This window comes from Camellia sinensis, chromosome 6 (genome assembly GCF_055761805.1).
Source record: "Camellia sinensis isolate YWXY chromosome 6, ASM5576180v1, whole genome shotgun sequence".
In the NCBI taxonomy this organism is placed as follows: domain Eukaryota; kingdom Viridiplantae; phylum Streptophyta; class Magnoliopsida; order Ericales; family Theaceae; genus Camellia; species Camellia sinensis.
In genome coordinates this window covers 18,565,178-18,581,685 of record NC_138966.1, presented here as the reverse complement: position 1 = coordinate 18,581,685, position 16,508 = coordinate 18,565,178, and positions in this window count along the sequence as shown.

The window sequence follows — 16,508 nt, the reverse complement described above, 5'->3', positions numbered from 1 at the left end:
AAACAACCTCCACTCATCAAAGTAGACCAACCAAAGCACTTATGACTCATATACTTGAGGGCTCACAAGCCAAAATACATAGCAACCATAACAAATATGCCAAACATGACCAAGTTGATAACCAACAGATTGTAAGCATGGAAAAACAATGCTAAATGCTTCATGGAACCAAGCCAACACACACAAAAATCATGGCCTAATCATGGGATGTATTTCTAAGCAAGATGGAGCAATACAAAGCAAGTATTACAAGCATACAAGAGGGCCCAAATCCGACCAAAAACAGAGATTATGTAAGACCTAAGATGCCTAAAAAAGTACTGAAATGAAGCCAAGAAACAACAAGCACACATGCTATCCTTTTGAGCCCAAAAAGCAAGGAAACAAAACCATAAAGGGAGAGGGGTGTCCCTCCCCTATGCAAGACTTCGAACCAACTTTTTTGACACTAAAATACACTGATTTTTGGTGATCAAAAGATCAAAATGCTGAAGTGAACAAAACCTTATCAAAATGGCACCAAAATAGGCCAAACAAGGCCTATGAGGGTGAGTTTGCAATCTAACCACAAAGTGACCTTAATGAAAGTGTTAGAGCAGGAAAATATGAGCCTTTTTTATGTTATACACAAGAGCCAAAACAATAAACAAAATAGGTAGAAAACCAATGCAAGTTTGGGAAATAAAAGGGAAGATGCTCACCCTTGAAGAACCCTTGAAGAACAAATGGCCTAACCTCCTTCTTTGGATCAAAACCAGTCCAAAACTCAAGAAACAACTCCCCCAAGTCCCTCAATCTCGGACTAAGGTGTAATGGTGTGTGTAATGGTGCAAAAGTAAGGTAAAACACACCTTTTGGGCCAAGAAACACACACAAGAAGGGAGAGGGAGAGAGGTATAGAGATAATATGTATCTATATCTCTAAAGGCTGATTTTGCTTCTGTTTTTCTAACCTAGAACCAAGAGGAAAGCCTCTCTCTTATAAGGATCCCTCTTGCAAAGCTTATTCAACAAGCTTGGCTAGAGGGAAATCCCTCCATACACGTGTATGGAGGGGAAAGGAGTTGGTGCCAGCTATCACAGCTGGCACAAAATATCTCCATAAAGTGGAGGAACAGTGGTCGGCTGCCCAAAAAAACTATTCCGGCAAAAAACAGTGCCGACCGGCAACATATTATGCCAACCGGCAATAAAGTGTGCCGACCGGCAAACAAAATTGCCGATGGAAGAAAAAGACCAGCCGGTGGCCTCCAGCCACTGCCGGTGGTGTATGGGGATGTCTCACAAGGCATTCCCTGCCCCTCTAAGGCAAAACAAAAGTGTTCGGCGCAAAACCAGACACTAAACAGTCAAGTTCGGGGATCCTGAGGTAAGGCGCGCGAGCCGAGACCTCCGGGAACTCCAAACGAACACAATCATGGAAGATCACCGTGTGTTCAAACAGTGACATCCAAGTCTTGAGGACGGTCAAAAATGGGGTGTCTACAGTTGCCCCTCTTTGACAGAACTCGAAAGTCATAACAATGACGGGAGTGAATGTCAAAGCCCAGAGACGACCCATTTTTGACAAGGCCGAAGACTTAGACAAACATACAAGACAAATAAGATATGCGCCCGAAGGCGGGGGCAAAATGCAAGACAATGCGCGAAGCCGAGCATAACTTATGATCATGCAAAGAAAGCTGTAATGAAGCAAACATGCGACAGTTTTAAGCTAGCATACCAAACTACACTACAATGCAGAAAGGATGTAAGAGAATTATGGAATTCTCAATACGTCTCACTCGGGAGATACAATACCTGTGCGGCTCGTCTGGTTGCACCAGCTTCAAATGAACCGTACATACAATATCGTGCCTGCAAAGAAAACAAACTTAACAGGTACAATATTGTTAGCGACATGCATGACAATGCAAGAATAGTGGTGTACTCGAAATGCGTGACAGCGCAAAGTAAGTAGAGAGCATGACAATGCATATTGAAATACAACTAGGCAAGCGGAGCAAGCGGTCTACGCAGGCGACGAAATTGATCATAAGCATGCGGTCTACGCAGGTGACGGAATTAAACATGCGGTCTACGCAAGTAATGGAATTAAACATGCGGTCTACGCAGGTAATGGAATTAAACATGCGGTCTACGCAATCAAAACATGCGGTCTACGCAGGTAATGGAATTAAACATGCGGTCTACGCAGGTAAAACATGCGGTCTACGCAGGTAATGGAATTAAACATGCGGTCTACGCAATCAAAACATGCGGTCTACGCAGGTAATGGAATTAAACATGCGGTCTACGCAATCAACATGCAGTCTACGCAATCAAAACATGCGGTCTACGCAGGTAATGGAATTAAGCATGCGGTCTACGCAGGTAAAACATGCGGTCTACGCAGGTAATGGAATTAAACATGCGGTCTACGCAGGTAAAACATGCGGTCTACGCAAGTAAAGGAACGTACTATTACACAGCATAATCGAAATAATTTGCGGGGCTCACAAAGCATGAAAAGGATACGGGGCGGGACATTCTTCGCATGCATCGAGCGTTGCTTGCAGAAGTTGTGGCCTGAGGTCAACTCAAAGGTTCACGTTTCAAAGGTGTGACTTCCCGTATTGTGAGGGCGTCCAACGCGGCTGACCCGAACAAAGACGCGGAAGGTGCGTTAACCGCAAGGGGAGTTTCACCGGTATCAGTTCTGATACTTGGCTACCCTGCCATTCTACGTTTTATTTCCCTTTTTTACTAGTAGTTTAAGCACATTGCACTGCCTCAGGCAGGTTTATTTTCTTTCTCAAAATTCATACACTTTGCAAAACATGTGATGGGGAATGAAACTAATCGTTTTATTCAAAAGGTGTTGCATTTGTGGATCTTCTGTGCATCGCATCGCAGGGTTTCACACCGCAATGTGAACGAAATTGAACTCATTTTGGAAATTCGTCATCGTAATAATCAGGTAGTGAACCGACTTACAACTCGATAAGCAAAACAAAGCTATGACACAACCAAACAAGTGTGAATACAACTTGATAAACGAGCCGAGAGCTACAAGAGAGCGAAAGACAACTCGATAAGCAAATGTTCAAAACTCGATAAGCAGACGGGTGTGACTTCGCAAGAGTTTATCGCCGGGGGGGATTTGGAGGTGGTGAAGTTCCCCAATTCTTAGCATAAACAGCTCAGGAGACCAGGGAGGAAGCCCACCGGCACGGTGTAGGAACCACCGGCTGCAAGGAGTGGCTACCGGCCGTATGTCTGTTTTGTCGGCAAAATGAAATGGCCGGTCGGCATATATTTCTGGTCGGTCGGCACTAAACGAGGGGAACCACCAGAATTTTGACACATGTCCCCCCACTCAACCTTATCACCTACAAAAGATCTCAGCTTCGTAGTTTTCCTCATTTTCACACTGATTTGCTCCAATGGAAGAGTTTCTTGCTCAAAATCTCACAGCTTGGATTGCTAGCTTGGATGGCTCGGAAAAGGTGAATTTCCGGGGTTTCGGCATAAATGCACTATTCACTCTGGGTCGTACCCCGTTGCATCTCCCGTTTCTTCACGCCGCGGCAAGATTTTGGAATCCGGTGACACATGTCTTTAGCTTCGCCGGGCAAGAGATGTGTCCTACCTTTGAAGATTTCCGAGCCTTAATGGAGTCCGAGCGCGACGAGGAGCTCCTACCCCAACTTAATTTTGGCCATGTCCAATCCTTAGGGCTCATGTGTGGACTCAGCATGCGCGATGCTCGGTCTTTGACGGACGATGGGATGTTAGACATTCCGAGTTTGGCCAATCGATTTTCTGATGCTGGTAATCGCAGCAACCATCACTGGCAAGGCTTCCGGCGACATGCCCTCTGCTTATGCATGCTGTCTCATTTCCTGTTCATTTTGGGCTCTGGAGGGGCTAGTGTTCGGCTGATTGAGGTTGCTCGAGGCTTGAGAGAGGGTAAGAGCTGTATCACCATGGTTCTGGCCAAGACACTAATGGGCTTAGACGCCTTTTACCGTCATGAGACGACTAGGTTGGCAGGGAGTCCACTACTGTTACAGGTAATATTTCCCACCCAATCTCGCATTTCTGTATTGCTCACATCACTCGGCCCTCGAGCTCAGTCTTTTCTCACAAAACCCCATTCTCACTTTTCTCTCCTCGTACATCTCTCTATTCTTTAATCTCTCATTTTTTCAATCCCTCCCCAGGTGTGGTTGATGGATAAATTGCAGGTTGTGGAGTCCTGCCCAGCATATTCAGCTCGCGGCTACTTCTTCCGGCATCGTCTGGTCAATGCCTTGGATGAGGAATGGTGGTTCGCTTGGATGTGCCACTTGTCCGCAGACCGTATTGCTTGGCGATGCCCTTGGTTGAACCTTCCGGCAATGAGTTACAACATGCCTCGACAGACTGGAATTCAACTGGTTGGTCTCACTCATTGTGTATTCTATTTCCCATTTCGGATTCGACGCCAATTTGGCCATGATCAAACCTTCCCGCCAGAGGGGATAGAGTATCCTGCTACATTCCCAGCCCGGGGTGCGCAGCTTGCCTGGCAGGCCACTGCATGGAGGATGAGAGAACTCCTGGCCCCCGCTCCTACTTTCAGTTGCACTTTATCTGACGAGTGCATAGATTGGCTCAATGAAGAAGCACAGATCGGGCCCAGCTTGGCATCAGAGGCTTCGACCAGCTCTGGGAGGGGGCACAGGAACACCTGATTTGACCATGCCCTAGATTTATTGCTTTATTAGTACTTTCAAGTTTTCTTTCCTGAATGTAATAAAAAAGCAACTTCAATTGTTTGTAAGAGCAGGAGAACTTTGTTTTGAAATCAATGAAATTGAAAGTTCTGGTACTAAGAATTTTCCACTTTGGTCCGAAAATGGTCGAAGTTGTAAAAAGATTATTTGAACGAAGTCAGCTTATATTAAAACTTTTCAAAAACATTTTTGATGTGGATCAGAACTGGACACGCCTGAGATCTGTCGCTTGAGATGCACAACCCCAGATTCCTGCAACTGGAAAGTTGCCCCTAGTCTGAAGAACCTCGTAGCACTGCATAGCAACGGAAAGTTGCCCCTAGTCTGAGTGGCACTGCACCGGAGATTCCAACGAATGCTGATGGACTAAAAGATGGCTGAGATGATCAAATGGGCAAAGTTGATCGGGGAAGTGTTATGGCTGAACTTCAGGATGTAGCTGCCTACGTATCCCAAACATGGGAATCAAGCCTTACGTAGTTCCGGTTTAGGTTCGCTCGAGTATTTTCACTCTCCTTTTGCGCTCTAACTTTTGCCAAGGCCGCCCTTTGCGGGTTTTCAACCTTGCGAGCTCAGTTTTTATATTTTCTAATTTGTGTTCTAACTTTTGCGTAGGTCGCCCTTTCGGGTTTTCGGCCTAGCAAGCCTCTCAAGGGTAGTATTTCTTCAACTTGTCCATATTGATCGGTTGAGAGAATTCTAAGCCATCTAAGTCCATCAGAACCACAGCTCCGCCTGACCAGATAGTTTTGATGATGTAGGGACCAGTCCAATTGGGTCTAAACTTGCCCCTCGGGTCGTGGATGGGAGCTCGGTTGTCTTTGAGTACCAAATCCCCTTCCTTTAGATTTCTGGACTTAACCTTCTTGTTAAAAGCCCGAGCAATCCTGCGCTGATAACTCTGAACGTGGTACAGTGCTTTCAGTCTTCTTTCATCAAAGAGCATTAGTTCCTCGAACCTGCTCTGCTGCCAATCTGCCTCAGCTATCTGACATTCGGCCAATACCCGTAAAGACAGAACTTCAATTTCAATAGGTAGAACAGCCTCCATTCCATACACTAACGAATATGGAGTTGCTCCGGTGGAGGTTCTAATCGAAGTCCTGTAGCCCCACAGAGCGAACGGCAACTTATCTGGCCAATCTCGATAGGTCTCCACCATTTTTCGCAGTATATGCTTGATGTTCTTGTTGGCGGCCTCAACTGCTCCATTGGTTTGCGGCCGATACGTAGATGACTTATGAAAAGCCACGTTATACTTTTCCAACAAGTCGACCACTTCTTTCTTAAAGTGGGATCCATTATCCGAGATGATCTCATTTGGCACCCCGTAGTGACAAATGATGTTGTTCCTGATGAACTTTGCGACGTGCGACACTTTCAACACCGCGTATGATTGGGCCTCGACCCACTTCGTGAAATAATCTATCGCTACGAGGATATACTCATGTCCGTTCGATCCCTTCGGGGTAACAGCTCCGATCACATCAATCCCCCACACGGAGAACGGCCACGGGGAAGTCATGTTGTACAACTTGGATGGTGGGATATTTATACGGTTCGCATGGATCTGGCATTTGTGGCATCGCCGAACAAAGCCGATACAATCCTCTTCCATGGTCGACCAGTAGTAACCCTGCCTAAGGATCTTTCTGGCCAACATCACTCCATTCATGTGTGCACCGCACTCTCCTCCATGGATGGCCTCCATTAGGCGCTTCGACTCTTCAGTTTCTACACAGAGCTTATGCATTCCCAGATGACCTCTTTTGTACAGCTTACCTCCGCAGATGATGAACTGAATAGCCATTCTTCTAATGGCCCTTTTATCCTTAGCGCTTGCCCCTATCGGATACGTCTCCTTTTCCAAGAAGTTCCAAATATCGTAATACCAGGGGTTGTCGTCTTGGGCCTCATCTATGGCGGAAACCGACTCGTATGCTGGCGCAAACTTCTGATCAATGATGACTGGACGCATCCGGACTCCCGACGGGATGTCTATCATGGAAGATAGAGTTGCTAACGAATCTGCAAACCTGTTGTTCTCTCTTACGAGGTGGGTGAAATTTAGTTTCTCGAACCGAGGAATTAACAAATCCAAGGTTTGGTGGTAAATTATCATCCTTTCCTCCTTGACCTTCCAGTCTCCTTTTGCTTGAGATACAACAAGATTCGAGTCCCCAATGACGTCCAGCCGTCTTACTCCTAGCTCTAGGGCTGCTTCCAGACCAGCAATACATGCCTCATACTCTGCCTCATTGTTCGAGACTTTGAACTGGAGCTTGAATGCCAAAGGGATACGGGAATCGTCAGGCGCTATCAGCAACACCCCTATCCCATACCCATACTGGTTTGACGCTCTGTCAAAGTACATCGTCCAAGTTTCATCCTCGATATGGAGAATCGCTTCATCTGGGAATAGGTACTCAACCGCTTCATCCCCCTCAACCGGGTGGTCGGCAAGGAACTCCGCTACCGCTCTCCCTTTCACCGACTTGCGTGTTACATACTTCAAGTCAAATTCGGAAAGCAATAGCAACCAACGAGCTAGCCTACCTGTAAGTGCTGGTTTCTCGAAAAGATATTTGATGGGATCCAAACGTGAAACCAACATTACAGAGTGAGCTAACAGGTAGTGCCGCAGCTTCCGGGTAGCCCATACCAAGGCCAAACAAGCCTTCTCCAGTGGTGTATAGCGGGTCTCGTAATCCAGCATCTTCTTGCTCAGATAGTAGATAGCCCTTTCCACTTTGTCTTCTGACTCCTGTGCGAGCATGCAGCCCATGGTGGTCTCAGTTACCGAAAGATACAATATCAGCGGTCTCCCCGGTTCTGGCGGTGACAATGCAGGCGGGTTCTGTAGATACTCTTTGATCTGCTCAAAAGCTGCTTGACATCGGCCGTCCCATTGGAATTTCTTTCCTTTCTTCAGGAGGCCAAAAAGTGGTTCACAAGTCAAGGTTAGTTTAGAGATAAACCGCCTTATGAATTGCACTTTACCTAGAAAGCCTCGCCCCTACTTTTCAGTCCTTGGTGGTGGCATTTCTAAGATGGCCTTGATTTTGGAAGGGTCGACCTCGATGCCCCTTTGCGTTATCAGAAACCCTAGCATCTTTCCTGCTGTAACACCAAAAGTACACTTCTGGGGATTTAGCCGCAGCCGAAATTCTCTGATCCTTTGAAAAAACTTTTGTAAGGCGGTGTAGTGGCCCTCTCTTTCTTTGGACTTGACAATCATGTCGTCCACATACACCTCGACCTCTTTATGGATCATATCATGCAATATCGTAGTTGCTGCCCGCTGATATGTAGCTCCCGCGTTTTTCAGCCCAAATGGCATCACTCGATAACAATATGTACCCCACGGGGTAGTGAATGCAGTCTTCTCCCGATCCTCGGGCGCCATTACTATCTGATTATAGCCTGAGAAACCATCCATAAACGAAAGCAAGGCATGTCCTGCCATGAAATCTACCAGTTCATCGATGTGTGGCAAGGGAAAGTCGTCCTTCGGACTGGCCCTGTTCAAGTCTCTGAAGTCTACACAGACCCGAATTCTGCCGTCTTTCTTCGGCACAGGAACAATGTTGGCCAACCAAGTCGGATACTCAGACACCAACAGGAAGCCTGCGTCAATCTGCTTGGTGACCTCTTCCTTGATCTTAATGGCCCAATCAGGGCGGAGCCTCCTGAGCTTCTGTTTGACAGGTCGGGCCTCGGGATCAAGAGGGATCCGGTGCTGTACAATCTCAGGATCGATTCCAGGCATGTCTTCGTAGGACCACGCGAAAACATCTTTGAAATCTTTTAACAAAGCGATTAAGCGCTCGCGTTCCTCAGAAGACAACGTGGACCCGATCTGGACCAGCCGCGTGTCCTTCTCAGTACCAACATTGACAGTAGTGATTTCATCCATTAAAGGTTTAACAAATCTTTCCTGCTCTTGATCAATTAACCGTTGCAAAACCGGAGGAATTTCTTCCTCGTCGTTTTCATCAAAATTTTGAAAATCCTGATTTAAGCAATAAATCAAAGGCACAGAAAAATACTCCGAAACCACATCCACGTCGTTCTCATTAAATACTTCCGAGCCGTCGGATTCTTCCGTTACAACAGACTCAAAAGAAAATGAAAAAGACGACCTAGACAGGACGGTGGTATCCGGGTTATCACCCCCGGGAATACCGGACTCAGACTCAATTGAGCTGGAATCTGATTCCGACGTACAAGATTCGGTAGAATCAGATTCCGGCTCACTACCTGACCCGGTGCTGCTTGATAGAAAGCCTTCTTCATATTGCCAGATGAGAGAAGGTGCGATCGATGCATCCAAAATAGCTGATGGTAAGCCCGCAGCCGCTTCATTCCCAATCACACATACCGAGGAGCTATCCCCCAAGCACCTCTGTTCGATCGGAGGATCTGACAGTAGACATGCCAGCGCTGCCCCCATTTCATTTTCAGCGTCCTCGGACTGTACCTCCTTACTTTGCTCGGCCTCAGCCGATAGATCTGCCTGCCCTTCGGCGATGTCATCCTCAGGTAACTGTAAATCAAAGAAAATTTCAAATCCCGGTACGCGCTTCATCTCCGCATTGAGCCACGGCTCCGGGAAGCCACAGAACGGAAAGTCCTCCCCCTCCCGGACGAAACGTCCGTTCAGGGTCCCCCGAATGGGCTGGTGCATCAAGTCAAAGGGCTTCCCCATCTGTTTCGCCCTGGCCCTTCCGGCCATTTCCTTTCCTTTCCTTATCCAATCCTCTTTGGTGGGTAGGTAGCCCAAACCAAAGGTATGGGGGTTATGTGGCACTTCGGTCGATGCTGCGGCACCTTTCCTACCGCTCTTTCCTAATCCCATCCCGGGGATGTGCTGGAGTTTGTTCATGAGATAAACTGCTTAGGCACTGACATACACCCCTTCGTTAGCTGCCATGATGTTCTGTACAACCCGAGCCTCGGCCAAGGTCAAACCTGATATGAACACATCTTCTATACCATGCTCAATTTCTAGAACAGGCGTAGACACCTCTGGTGGTGGATGAATTGATGAATTTCCAAAAACAATGGCTACTCCCTTCCCATAGGGGTATTTCACCACTTGATGTAAGGTAGAGGAGACCGCCTTTACCTGATGCAGCCACGGCCGTCCCAAAAGCAAGTTGAACGTTGCAGGAACCTCCAAGACATGGAAATCTATCTCGTGCTGTCCGGGCCCAACCTTTGTTTGAATCTTAACTGTCCCCATTACCTCCCGGCTTGTGTTATCATACGCCCGAATCACCTGGGCCGTTGGTATAAAATCCGCGACTTTCAAACCAATCGCATAAGCTGTCCTTGCCACGCAGACATTGATAGCGGATCCCGTGTCGACAAGTACCACAGGTATCCATTTATCTCTGCACTCGACAGAGATGTAGAGCGGCTTATTATGGTTCGCACCCTCGGGTGGCAGTTCTTTGTCAGAAAAACTCAATGCTGGGGAATTTCCTCCTGAAAAGACTAATCCCACCAGCTGCTCGGGCGTGGTGTCTATGGACAGCTTGGCCTTGTCCATGGCTGTAAGGACAGCTTGTCTATGTACTCGAGAAGCCATAAGCAGTCCCCAGATGGAGATGTCTGCTTGTATCTTTTTCAATTGTCTCAATACGGCCTCATCTTCGAGTCGCTTCTCCTTTTGTTTCTCTGCTTCATTATCTTTCCCAGACGCCTCCGGCTGATCTAGGTGTGGAGGCTTGAAATACCGTCCACTCCTAGTCATGTGATCGACTTCGCCGATATACCAGGTATCATCTGGTTGGTTACCTTTCCAATCCTTGTCCGTGTGGGCAAGACATAGATCGTCGTCTTCCCACCACATACCATCTGCGACTGACAAGCATCTGTCTGGTTCTGGCACAACCGTCCCGATACTCATAGTACCTTTTATCCCTATGTTCACAGCATCCTCCATTTCCGTACTTGCGGCGGTTTCGACCCCTACGTGGCCTTTTGCTTTTCTGATCCTCTCAGAATCCTCGAATCTTTCTTGTTCTGACTGTGTCAATGCAGTAGATTGCTCACTGATCCCTGTACTTAAAATGCTCCATTCCCGAGCAAAACTCTCGACACCGGCGCTCTCCGGCGATGTATTCTGCTTTTCGACACTCCCAGGCGTTGTTGACATTCCTGCCCCTGCCGGGCCTTGTTCTGATTGGGACTCCCCTATTACATCCGGCTGATTGTCTAACCACCCCGTGGCCTCTGCTGATTCTTCATTATCATACCAGTTGATGGCTGAGTCTTGGTCATCATGAAATTGGGACTTGACAACATCCTTTTCCACGGCTGTCAAATCATCCATTCCCTGTCCTGAATTGTCCCCTCGGATTACACACAGCTCTCCCCCGACTGGAAATTCGACATTTGGTCTATTCTGGCCCACCGGTGAAATGTAGTTATTCGGACTGTAAGCATTCCCAACATTATTCTCAGGCTCCACGGACCCTGGTTTGACAACCTCTTTCCTGTTCTCGATAGTCACCACCACTGGCTTGGGTTGGGTTATGGAGATGTCCGTCATGCACAAATCGGTGCAATCGGGGAGGAAAACTTTAGGTTTAGGCAGGTAGGAAGGTGTGATGTAGATACTGGGATCGTAGAATGCGACCCCAGTGTAGATGAAGTTGACTCTTTTGGGTGGTGGAACTTGGTTATGTGCGGGGAGAGGATTTGTGGTAACATTAGGTTTCTCAGGGGGGAGAATCACCCCATTATCAATGAGATCTTGGATCTCATGACGTAAACGAAAGCATAGGTCAGTGTCATGACCATGCTGCTGGTGGAACGCACAATATTTGGCTGGGTTGTGGGTGGCGGGTAGTCTTTCAGGTAAGGGCCGCGGCTCTAGGGGCTTCAGATGCCCTTTTCTGATCAAAACCCCCAAAGCTTTGGACAGGGGCATATAAAGTGGAGCGAAGGTTCTGGTGTTTCTGGGAGGGTATTTGGCTGCTTGCGAGTTGCTTCCGGACGCGCCGGAGAATGGTGTGGCTGCTGTATTTCTCGGGGAAGGGTTAGTGGTGACCATACTCACTTCGGAGGTCCTGGCAGTCGTAGCGCCACTCGGGCCTGTATTAGTACTATGATTGAAATTTCTGCGGGGTTGATCCCGATCATTATCAATCCAACCTTGTCTCAAGGCGTCCTCGATCTGCACCCCCATTTCATGCAAATCAGCAAAGGTGGGAAAGGGGACTACAATCATCTTTTGCATTAGCTTCGGCTGAAGATTGCGCACAATCATCCGAATCTGGTCTTTGTCTGTGGGTCTCAAGGTCATCATTGAAGCCTTAGCCCGCCATCTAGTTATAAACTCTGAGAAGCTTTCCTTGGGTTCTTGCCTCGTTGTCTCGAGATCCCGGGTCGTGATCTCGATTTGTGTGTTATACGAGTACTGCAGGATGAAGGCCTCAGCCATCTCGTCCCAGTTTCTCTTGACGTCGTCCCCCAACTTGGCATACCATGCGGACGCCACACCTGACAAGGTCCGGCCGAATAAAGATAGTTTCTGCAATCTGGTGAGGCCCATTGGCCTTAGGACGTCTGAAAACAGTCGCAGGTGTACCATGGGATCCTCAGACCCGTCAAAACGATCAATTTGGGGCATCTTAAATCGATCTGGCAGCGTCACGGCTGTGTCGATGTACCCATCTCCAATGTCCGGAATGGACTTCGCACCTTGAGATTTCTTGAACAGCTTTTCAAGCTTGTGCATTTTTAACGTCATGGGGTCTATCTCAGACTCAAAGGGAGAATCCGATACATTAATGGGAGTGGGTGCCTTGGATTGTTGAGGCGGAATCGGGGGTGGAGCCGGCCCCGTTGGGATGTCTGTATCTTCTTGGACATTCCGGGCGTTTGGTGTTTCTTCGGGTATTGGAACCCTTAATGGAGGAGCGGTTTGCTGCGAAGGTGATGCCCCAGTTTGTTGTTGCAATCTCCCAATTAAATCCGATTGCTCACTCATAACGGTAGCCTGTTGCATGGCAAATTCTGCCTGGCGGGCAGCATCTTGCTGCATCACTTTCATGCTTTCCTGAAGTTGGCGCACCATCTCCTCTAAGCTAGCCATACTGTTCTGCTCTGGTTGAATTGCTGATATGCGTTCCCTCTCTGTGGGTGAAACGGGATCCTGATCCCTACTGTACACAGGTGGGGTAGACGAAGCCCTTTGTACCGACTGCTGAACCGATATCCTCTGCCTAGTTGCTTTCCGTTTAGTAACCGGGGGTAGAGAATGGTACACTGGTTGTCCTTCTATCAGATCCTCAGATCGATGGAGCCGGCGACCTCTGATCCAGAGTGCTTGGGGAATGTCTACTGGGTTAGACGCAATGATGCTAAACTACCTAGCAAAAAGATAAATAAAGCAATAAATAAACCAACAACCGGACAGCACAACAGCATAAAATAAATAAATAATATACAGTTGGATTTTCAAAACACATAGTCGATAAGCCGAGCACACGGTTCCCCGATACCGATCACTGTTCTCAAAATCTCTATTCCCAATACTGAACCCTGATACCCGCAGATAACCGATTCTCTTAAAACTGATACTGATGCCCTCAGGCCTGATGCCCAAACTTACAAACTGATGTGTTCATTTCCCTGCAGAAATACATTTTGAAAGCACATAGCAAGTAAAGAGAGCCAAAACACCCCTATGTTGGGGTAGGGTTTCCCTGTCCTATTTTGTCAGGAGCTAGGGTTTCACTACGCACGCAGCGGTTTCAAACAACTTAGCATCGGGTAAGCAACCTGTCCTAGCTTGGAATGGTCACTATGGTTCCGAATATGCACTAGGTCGAATGGTCAAAAAGGGTGCCCCGGTAAAACCGAGGTTTGTGTTCCCATACTGTCAGAGCCCATAGCCGGTCAGCCTTATGGACATGCCTTGACAAGACAAGCCTCAGGCAAACCGTTCAGGAATGGCAGATGGCAAACACTGTGTTCCTAGGCGCACCAATGCACATGCAATGCAAAGAAACACATAAATGAGATCAAAACAGGATATCACAAGTTCGAGTCAAGCTCTCTAAATATCCCCAGCAGAGTCGCCAGAAACTGTAACAGCGCCCGCGTGGGCCTCGTGCTACTGTTCGGACTCGATTTTGTTGTCGCGGTTCTTAATCTGAACCAAAGAGTCAAAATCTGGCAAATTGTTTTGAGAAACAGATTTTTTGAGAAAGTAGTGCCAAACATGGACTGCTTTGCCAGATACAGAGTCGCCACCTAAATATTTTTTAAATGGGGAAATTTAGGAAACCCTGACTCGGTGCCGAAGGCCACATGTCCGTCATCACCGGAGTTGTCTCGGCTCGGGAGCTTGGGTACGATCGGGGAAGGTCAGCTATGAGCACCCCCTTTCGCCCGGTCCGAAGACCGGCCTCTACTAACCGTGATATCCAACTTTGAAAACGTTATGCGTTCTTAAACCAATTGTTAGCCTAGAATTACTGTGTTATGCGCGCAGCAAACAAGTATAGACCGAATCGCCCAAATTGGAAATAAAACATTTTATGTTCGTTTTGAAAATGGTTTGCTACTCGTAAGTAGGCTAAAATGCAGGTTTTGCCACCTTCAAGTGGGCTTTTGGAAAAGATGGTTTTGCCACTATCTAGGGGGCTTAAAAATCGCAGTTTTAACGCATTATCCCAATTTAAGCAATTTGACCTCCACCCACAGGCATTCAAGCAATTTATCTCATGTAAGCACTTAGCCGCATGGCAAGTATACTGTCATGGCAACACTCACACGCATGCTGGATGCTAAAGCAAAAATACTTACATCGTACTCCGTGCCAAAACAGTAAACTAGTTAGCAAACATGCATGTCCTAGTTCATGTTAAAAGTGGCTAATGCATCACATGCAAAATGCGATCTAGGCAGGCTCGGTTAACCTAGATATGGCATACGATATGCAACCAACGAATTCATGTATTCAATTTTGGAATTTGAAAATACGAATGCGGTTAGCATGATGTACCGAGCCCGGTGCATGTTAACAGATGCATGAATGCACGCATGCATATCATAAGGTATGCTAATTTCAAAAATGCCCTAATCTACCATCATAAGCTGGTAAATAAAAGGGAAGAAAGAAATGGGGATTGGAAGACATACACACACTCACCCACACTTATTACATGTTTACCCTCACTCAGAGGGTTCGAATTAATATTACAGTCCCAAAATAATGAACAAATAAAATTATTACAAAATTTCCTAATTAATTAAAAAAAAGGGAAGCAAAAGAATGAAGAGGGTGGCCACAGCCTCTGCCTCGGGGCGCGCGGATGATGCATGCTCGAATCCGTCCTGCCCGGAAAACCCGTACTATACTCTTGTCGCCTCTGTTTGTACTGCCTTGTCTTTCTGAAAATTTCCAAAGTACTGGAACAAGCTCTCTGCATCCTGCAGAGCACCACCGGCCAGACAGAATTGCCACCGGCACTTCAAAATTCTCATCGGCACTTTATCGGATCCATCGGCACTCCAGATAGTGCCGGTCGGCACTAAATTCTGCCGGTCGGCAGAAACTTCCTGCAGAAGACAATCTGACAGCAAACAGAGAACAGACAGTGCATAGCATGGAGTTTTTGGACACATGTAAGCATGGTCCTACTTCTTATCATATTTTGAACTCAAAGAAGCATGACTTTCGATCCTTGAACCATCAATGGTACATGGTGGGTCAAAGGATCGAATTTGCCATTTGATATGAAAATGCATGCAACAAACAACATGAAAACCGGGGCCTTATCAAGTAGGAGTCAAAGGTCCCGATGACCGGGGGTCAAGGCACATTACATCACTTGAAGTATGAATGGTCCTTGACTCCCGCACTTGGTTTGACACCCCAAACCAAGTAAATGCAATGCATGTAATGCTCACAAGCCTCAAATGTGTCATGCCACCAAGGTGGAAAACACAACAAGCAATATGCAACTATCATGACAAAAATGTATGATACCAAGCACACAAGATACAAACATGATGCAAACATGGAGCAAATTGACCATGGAATTGATGTGCTACAAAGCTTAATGGAACAAATATGCGACAAACATGGAGCAAGCATGCAAGAGGGCTTGAAGTGGCAAAGGGGCAGGCCCTCACCCTTCTCAAAACAGTGGCCAAAAGCGCTTAAAATGATAGACAATCAACTCATGTTAACAAGCAAACTTATGGTCCCAAAGCTAAGGCACTAAAGGAGACAACTTACCCCCACCAACATGGCCATTCATGGCATGATTAAAACAAGTAAAAACAGAATTTATGCATGCAAGATAGGACCCCAAAAACTCCTAATATGGCAACTAAAAAAAACCCCATGAAACAAATACACCAAGGCTCATTCTTAGGCATAGGAAGACACAACCTCAAGATATGGAAAAGACCATGCATGCACACATGTAGGCATGATTTTTGGACTAAAATGGCATGGCAAACAACCTCCACTCATCAAAGTAGACCAACCAAAGCACTTATGACTCATATACTTGAGGGCTCACAAGCCAAAATACATAGCAACCATAACAAATATGCCAAACATGACCAAGTTGATAACCAACAGATTGTAAGCATGGAAAAACAATGCTAAATGCTTCATGGAACCAAGCCAACACACACAAAAATCATGGCCTAATCATGGGATGTATTTCTAAGCAAGATGGAGCAATACAAAGCAAGTATTACAAGCATACAAGA